An 8,710-nucleotide genomic window follows, 5' to 3' on the forward strand; every position below is an offset into this window, starting at 1 on the left:
TAGTCAACTAAATCTATATAGCCAAATCGCTAATTTATCTAGTTAGTCAGGTGGCGTAACGTTAGTATTAAATTAGCTAGCTAGTTAGATAGTCAGACAATAACTGTCGCTAGCTTACGTTAGCTAGAATGCCAGCGCGTATTATCGACCTGCTACGCGCGATAAACAGCAAAACATTAAGGTATTTACTACTGCCTTTCCACAAAAGAAAACTGTGACATGCCTGCAAATAAAACAGCCATTAGGGAAGTAAGCTAGGTTGCAAACCAAGAAGCTTTATTGTCGTGCTGTATAAATGAATCGTCGCGATGAAGGAATTCCTGGATTCCAGTGTTCTATGGGAAATGCCAGTGGTCCAATTTGAATTCAACTAAGTACCAGGAATTTTTGGCAGTCAATCTATTGATTGTCTCTGTTAGGAAGCTGGGAAACATTTGAATCATTTTCATTTCAAACTATTTGAAAGTCCCGAATAATTGCTTTAAATTACACTCCGTGACGCAACACCAGTCATCTTTATGTAATTTCTTCAATATTTATATTTCAAATCGAGTTTAGGCTGTGACGTAACAGTAGCTGCCTTTCATCTCAGAATTAAATAAATACTAATAATCCTGCTTTGGCAAGTATTCTGCTGAGTATACTACAGTAATAGAAGATGGATATGAAAACGGGATTTTATAGCATAATCCTCTCGGTAGGCTATTTATTTTTCACTTTATTATATTAAGTTATTATGGAGGCCATGGAGGCCAATGGTCAAAATATTTCCAAATGTGTTCTCTAACCTAATCACAAATAATAGGAAAAGACTCATGGCTCTCATCTGAGCCATGGGCATTAAATTTTCTTTGAGAAATTTTCTTTTAAAAATAGTATTAAAGCGAAACAAACTTTATTTTCAGGCTATTCATATGTTGCTATTTGTTATTTGTTGAAGGCCGCGAAAATGAATGCAGGAACCAACATTGCTATTCAGGTTTCGCTTTTACCTGCTGTGTCTTTTCATCGGACTAGGTTGCTGAATGGAAGGCATAGGCTATTATCTGGCTGGTATTTGTAACTATAAATAATGAGGAGTTGTGTCCATCATTGCTCATTATGAGTGCCCAACCAAATGATAATACCAGCTTAATAAATAGGCTTGGACTACAGAGTGTTCAATATTTATTGTTGTTGGAAAAGCACATCATTTATAAAATCTTAAACAAGTTTACTGATGGAGCACTGGTGAAATGAAAATAACAAACAAATTAATTTAATATGAAATAGGCTAAAACAATGAAAAACCCAAGAGATTTACAACCTGTTTGTGCACGATTATATTCAGCTTTGCGTCGCCATGTCCCTTTATATGGAAATAGCCACCGGTAACGGTAAATTCTGATACCGTTGTGGCGGAATAAAATGTGGTGCATTTCAGAATTCAATAAATACAAACCAAATTTAGAAGAAACTATGCTCATTAAAAAGTTCTGGTGACATACTGTGAAGTGCAATTCCTCCAAAATGACCGTAAGTGCGTCTATATTACCCGAAGGACTAGTGTTCATAGCCTGGCTGATACAATTTTGCGCTATAGCCTACTCTACAATGTAATGTATCTTGCGTTCTCTTGGCTTTTGTCATATTGCAGACTAAAGGTTACGGTTATGCCTTCGTTGAATGCATGCCGGCTATTGAAGAAGACAGTGGAAACGAAGATCTGCATGTGGATGTGGTGGGGATGGAGGATGGAGTAAGTACTGTACAGCTTACTCCGTACCGAAAATGTACCGTACCCTACATTTTCATTTCAGTCATTTAGTAATGACCCAGTTTTAACCCAGGAGACACTATTCAATAATCCACATTAAGTACACCGCAACAACCAAGCAGAGAAACGGTACAACTGAGGTACCAAACATTATGACATCTAATTGCTTTTTAAGGGTGAACATGACAGTTTAATAAATACGCCAGCAGTATAGCATAATAAAGAAACTGGGCTTGTTACAGAAACATTTTAGCTTTATTTCCCAGGTGAAATGCTGCTTTTGCACCCTTGAGTAAGGTCTTTGATCTCAACTGCTTAATTTAATATCTGCAAAAGTGGCTTGTTTGTAAAGTCAGTGTGAAGTCACTCTAGAAAAGCTATGCTAAATGACTAGAACTGTAATGTAACTGTCCTGCAGGAGAGCCACGCCACCTCCATTATCACAGTGGCAGAGGCAGAAGCCTCCAGCAAGCTCTGCCATGGAGAGGAGGCCGTCCCCAGCATTGTCGTAATGGTGGATGTGGTGGAAATGGAAGATGTAGTAAGGACTTTACAGTGCTTTCATTTTCATTTCAGTCATTTCATAATGATGGACGTAATGTTTTTGTTTTGTTTTGTTTTTTTGGGGGGGGGGGGGGGCGTTGCCTGAGGAGGAAGTTCAGTCGTCTGGTAATCAGAATTAAGTCGGTCTGCAGAAGAGCACCTGCTAAATGAATAGAACTGTAATGTAACTGTCCTGCAGGAGACCCACAACACCATCATTGCAGTGGCTCAGGCAGAAACCTCCAGCCAACTCTGCCATGGAGAGGAGGTCATCCCTAGCACTGGTGTGGCGGTGGATGCGATGGAGTTGGAGGATGTAGTCAGTACTTTACACAGTGCTTTCATTTTCATTTCAGAAATGTCATAATGATCGCCATTGTGATGGGGGACGTTAGCTGAGGAGGTAATACGGTTGTCTGGTCATCAGAAGGTTTTTGGTTCAATCCCCACCCAGGGTGTGTCGAAGTGTCTCTGAGCATGACTCCTAACCCCCAATTACCCCCAAATCACAACAAGCTGATTGGTACCTTGCATAGCAGCCGATCACCGATCGCTGTTGGTATTTGTGAATGGGTGTCTGAATTTACCATCCAGTATTTCTCTGTTTTAACCCAGGAAACCCTATTCGTTTATTCTGCATGAAAGTATTGTGTAATCCTTAAAGTCCTTAATCTCAACTGCTTAATTAAATAAGTGTGAAGTCGCTCTGCAGAAGAGCACCTGCTAAACAACTAAAACTGTAATGTAACTGTCTTGCAGGAGACCCATGGCACCTCCACCATCACAGTGGCAGAGGCAGAAGCCTCCAGCGAGGCCGTCCCCAGCACTGGTGTGGCGGTGGATGCGATGGCGTTGGAGGATGTCGTAAGTATTTTACACAGCGCTTTCACTCTGGGAAACTACAAGCTTAAATGTGCTTCCTTATGTTTTTTAAGGATGAACTAAAGAACAAGATACCGTAATAGACTGCAGTGTTTACATGAATTGTATGACAACATTCATAGTATTTCCGGGTAATTTTACAGTAATTTTATTTTATTTCATACTATTTGTATTTAATTGATCAATTTCCTAGTTTTTCCTGACCCAAAATGAGGCAGGGGCAAGACTTTAATCACGATCAAATGATCAAATCTTGTCAGTAATCTGAATACTTTTTAACGGGCTTGGGTGCAAAAGATTTACCTGCCCAAGCACAGCAAACTCAGGAGTGATGTCTAGTCAGGTACTCTGTGTATATCTGTTGTGCCAATGGTTGTATTTTTAATGTCTTTTCATATGGGTCAGAACTTTGTAGAGGCCCCTGAATTTGGTCTTCTGTTCTCTACCATGCCATGTTCCAGGGTGCTGCAGATGAAGAGAAGGGGGCGCTGGGAGATGGGGAAGCAGCCCATCAGCCAGAGACCCCCCCACAGAGTGAGTCTCACAGATAATGTGCTCTGGATGGAAAATGGCAAAATGTATAATTTAATATATATATATGAATATTCTATTGGTACCCCTCAGCTCAATTAAATCCAGAAATTGTGTGATCAAAGGGAATCCAGAAAATGTTCTGTGAACCTTGAATGATTATTTTACGATGCTATTTCTCAAACTTAATAACTTAACTTAAAATGTAAAGGCCAGTGAATACTTGAATAGATAGTTGACGGACTAAAACGATTCAGATTAGTTTCCCCCATTTGATTACACTGAACGCTCAGGTTTTACAGTGATATTAACGATAAGGGGAAACTCCTGTTTTTCTCAGAGGTGGGAAAGAAGAAAGCTTTCCGGAACTTCTTCTGCAGGGTGTGGAAAGCCCTCAAGAGCTCGCTGTGCTGCTGCTCTGTGACAGAGTGAAACACCACCCACCCTGCTCCTCCCCCACCTAAACCCACCTCCCAGCCTACCTCTACCCAACCACCCCCTAGCCTATACCTCCATCCACCCACATGAGAGGCAGAGACCGGCTATTTACCCATCACGGTAAACCAATGATACTGCAACTGATGAGCCAGCACCGGCAACTTACAGGCCTGTGCCGATGACTGATGGGCCAGCAGTGGCCAATGAGAGACAGCATATGAGCCTGACTACTGACTCTCCTAGGCTGGCAGCTCACTCATGTGGACTAGTAACCCAAACTCCTAGACAAGCAACTCAATAGTTTAGACTAGCGTCCCATCTGGCGAGACTAGCAGACCACTCTCCTAGACTAGCAACTCACTCACCTAGACTAGCGACCCGCCTGCCATGACTAGCAACCTACCCTTCTAGGCTGCTAATCCCTCGACTGGCACTTTACATTAATGGCATTTGGCCTTGCTCAAGGGCCCCAAAGGCTGTGCAGACCTTATTGTGGCTCCACCGGGGATCAGCCTTGAAAAGCATCTCAAAAGATGCAATAGTTTGGTGATGTCAATAGATCACAGGCTTGATGCAGTTATTGCAAGCAAAGGGGGATATGCTACCAAATATTAAGTGTTATTTACTTTCGGCACAGGCCTGTCAGTCATCGGTACTGGCTCATCAGTTGCTTTTGCATTGGCCTACTGTGAAAGACTACATATATAAATTCAACTGGGGCGACATGGCTCAGGCAATAAGAGCAGTCGTCTGGTAGTTGGAGGATTTGGCTGGGTTGTGTCGAAGTGTCCCTGAGCAAGACACCTCACCCCAAAATGCTCCTGACGAGCTGGTCGGCACTTTGCGTGGCGGCCAGTCGCCGTCGGTGTGTGAGTGTGTGTATGAATGTTTATTAAATAAATATATATATATATATATAAATTCAACTTGTTGGGAAACAGTTTGGAAAATTCTTTGTTTTAATAAAGTAAAAGCTTGGTGAATCCAGCATTCGTGTCGTTTGCATTTTTCATCCGATAATTGTCTAGTAGTAATGGTCTATATTTTGTCTAGACTAACCACATATGGCACCATTAATATGTAATAAATGCCCGGGAAGAAATGGATAAGAGCGAGTGCTAAATACGATAATTTCATGGTACATGGAACATACAACGTTATATTAAAAGTTGTTGTTGCTGATGCATTTATGACAGCATGCCCCGGCTGTGCTATAGATGTACTCCTGCATGGCTCACAGTCTCTGGTTGCTAGTGAAATGTGCGAGAACTATGCTGCTTTATAACCCACAAGACAGTGATTTAAATGGCGTATATGTGGAGTCATCAGCAGTTAATCAAAAAACAATTTGAGAAAAAGGGGTGCTAAAACACAGATTTGTTCATAACTTTCAACTTCTCAAATTGCCGTGCCACTAACATACAAGAAGCGGGTTGCTATAATACAAAAGTATTGAAAAAAGTTGATTTGATGTTTTTTGTTAACCTACTTTTGGCACGCTGAAGAAGGACGTTTCGCTCGAAATCAGTTAGCACTGAGTGTGAGCACCTGCGTAACTTTCACATTCTTTGATGATATGACACTGAAGGTGTGATACATCTTTGGTCTTGCGTTTGATTATTTTCTGGTTGTTGTCTAATGTCAGATGTTTGGGTTTTCATCAGATATCGTAGTGGAATGCCGTCTGACAAGAGATGTACAATTAATTGCAATGCATCATATTTAAGGCATTTAAGACCATTTCTGACAGAATCACGGTAAATAATCCCTCAAAGCAAGACGTGTAGGCTAATTAAGTCACTTTAGCGGCGTAATTACTTTGGGGTTGCAGGCATAGTTGTAACAAAAGCCAGCATACACATGGTTCCCCACGATCGGGATCGGCTAATTATAAAGCTTAAATCGCCACTCGTAAATTTTATTTGTCGTGTCATGGCCGAGATTCACCACAGAGGGTCGCTGTCTTAACATCCAAAACGAAGCAAATTCCATCCAAATTCCGCATTGACTTCGCTATTTATGTACCTTGCCTTATTATATCCCAGTCATTTTGTCTGGGGTCAACGAAATAATTAATAATTCTGTCATGAATGATTGTAGGCCTCCTGGTCAGTAAGAGTTTAAGGTGGGGGGCGGGGTCTATTGATTCTATGTAACTATTTTAATACTAGAATTCATACATTGACATTATACAGGGAATCATCTTTGCTTTAAAGCTCGTGTTTAAGCTTGGCGCTTAGCCTGCCTGTCAAACGACCACACACATCAGCTGGAATTTAAATTCGTAAGTGATGAGAACCCGTGGCGTGATTACAGTAACGCTGCGAATATTTCTGCGGTGATCTGTCTGTTCACGTTTCTTCCAAGTTTTATCATTGTAAGCGGGGCTAATTGATGAACAATCGACGATGTTTCTCTTTCTGTATAGGGTATGTAGCGCCCCCTAGCGTGCCTGGATATTAGTGTTGAGTGCGCACCCTGAATTCCTATATAGCGAGAGATCACTCTCTAGTGTTAATTCATGCTCCAACGAAATTACTTAATTACTTACTTATTGACCTTTACACCTAGTCACATTACACTAAGAATACCTACCATAGGCTTTTACATTTTACATTTACATTTTTTGTCATTTGGCAGACGCTTTTAATCCAAAGCGACTTACAAGTGCATAGGTTCTACCATAAGTCAAAGCATCACATCCAGAACCAGCAAAATACACATGAAATGCTGTTCTAAACATAGTCGTCATCATAAGTGCTAATTTTTTTTTTTTTTTTTTTTGGGTGGGTTAGACAAGGATAGGGATATCAGAAAGGAGGGGCAGGGGAAATCAGGAGGGAGGACTAAGGTAGAGTTTGAAAACGTGGGTTTTGAGTCTGCGTCGAAATAGGGGGAGGGATGCTGCTGTTCTGACAGTGGTAGGCAAGTCATTCCACCACTGAGGAACCAGAACGGAAAACAGGCGTGAACGTGCAGCTCGACCGCCAGGTGCACGTAGAGAAGGAACCATAAGGCAACCAGAGCTGGCAGACCGGAGTGGTCTAGCTGGGGAGTAGGGAGTGATCAAGGATTGTATGTAAGGTGGGGCAGTCCCCTTAGCAGCCTGAAATGCCAACACGAGGGCCTTGAAACGGATGCGTGCAGCAATAGGAAGCCAGTGGAGGCCAATGAGAAGCGGGGTGACATGAGCCGACCTGGGCTGACAGGTGATCAGACGGGCTGCAGCATTCTGGACCAGCTGGAGGGGCTTGATGGCACACGCTGGGAGACCGGCTAGGAGGGAGAGACCGGCTTAACTTAATGCAAAGTTTCAATCAAGTGACTGCTAAATGAAATAATTCACTAAATGTAGGCTATGTAGCTGTTATCAGTGCTAGGTTAAATAAGCATTCGCTTTTAAAGTTACATTAATATTTTAACCTTTAAATAGCTAACAATATTATCAGTACAATAAGCATCAAATGAAATGTCATATTTGACCATGAATCAGTATTAACACTGAAATACTATTTATACTAATTAGGCTACTAAGCTAACCTTTTCACTATTAGCTTACTCTCAGTATCAAATAAGCTACCTAAAAACAGGCAGATATCCAACTATTTACTTGAAAAATATGTTATATACAAATATATACATGGTAATATGAAACATAAACCCAAATGAATGGCTTGCTTTTCAGTTCTTTAAATGCTATGCATTCACTCAAAACGCAATAGTATTGGGTACCCAACCAGTTGTCAGCAGAGAGATGCAGGCCTGTATTGATGCTAGCGTTCGGTGAAGTCTCAAACAAAATGGCTGCTTCACGCCCAAAGCACCGGTAGAGAAAACAAAAAAAACTTCGGCGGGTCCTCCTCACCGCGATAGCAACGCAATGTCCGCGGCGCTGTGTGAGGAGACGTCGTCACTGCAGTCCTCCTCAGTTGTGTTCGGTTCACGGAGATCTTGAAGACGATGTGTGAAGGAGTGACCGGGCTGGCTACTCTTATACAAAGTCCTTGGATCCTCCAACGGCACGCTACGTCGGGCTAACTAGCATGTATCCTCGTCGTAAACTCTGTCCGAGTTTTCGATATCAAACACGTTATAACACCTCTGTATCACTGTAGAATGTTGTTAAAAGACTCACTGTCCATTCGTCTAAACACATTCACTACAATATCACTATACATTGGTGTTCTACAAACTATAAACTTATGACAAGCAGTGCACCAGTGCTAGCTCTCCCGTCTTGTCTTTTCCCGCTCTACTCCCGTTTTTTCTCTCTCCCGTCTTCCTGCTTCCCCCCTGAACTCACACCCTGACACTCCAAGGAAGTGAATTTTAACTAACACATTTTTTAATGCATGTAAACAGTATTTAAACATTTTTTAGATCATTTAAAACACGCTTTAAAAGAAAATAAAGAAAATAAAAATACAATGAGTTTAGTAAATACCCACAATTCCCATAGGGCTACAGGTATCTACTCAGTGACCACGTTATTTGGTAGCTTACTCCTGTTGTTAACGTAAATACCCATGTCACAAAGGTCCCATGAATACGACAGTTACT

The sequence above is a fragment of the Conger conger genome, chromosome 1 (genome assembly GCF_963514075.1).
Source record: "Conger conger chromosome 1, fConCon1.1, whole genome shotgun sequence".
In the NCBI taxonomy this organism is placed as follows: Eukaryota; Metazoa; Chordata; class Actinopteri; order Anguilliformes; family Congridae; genus Conger; species Conger conger.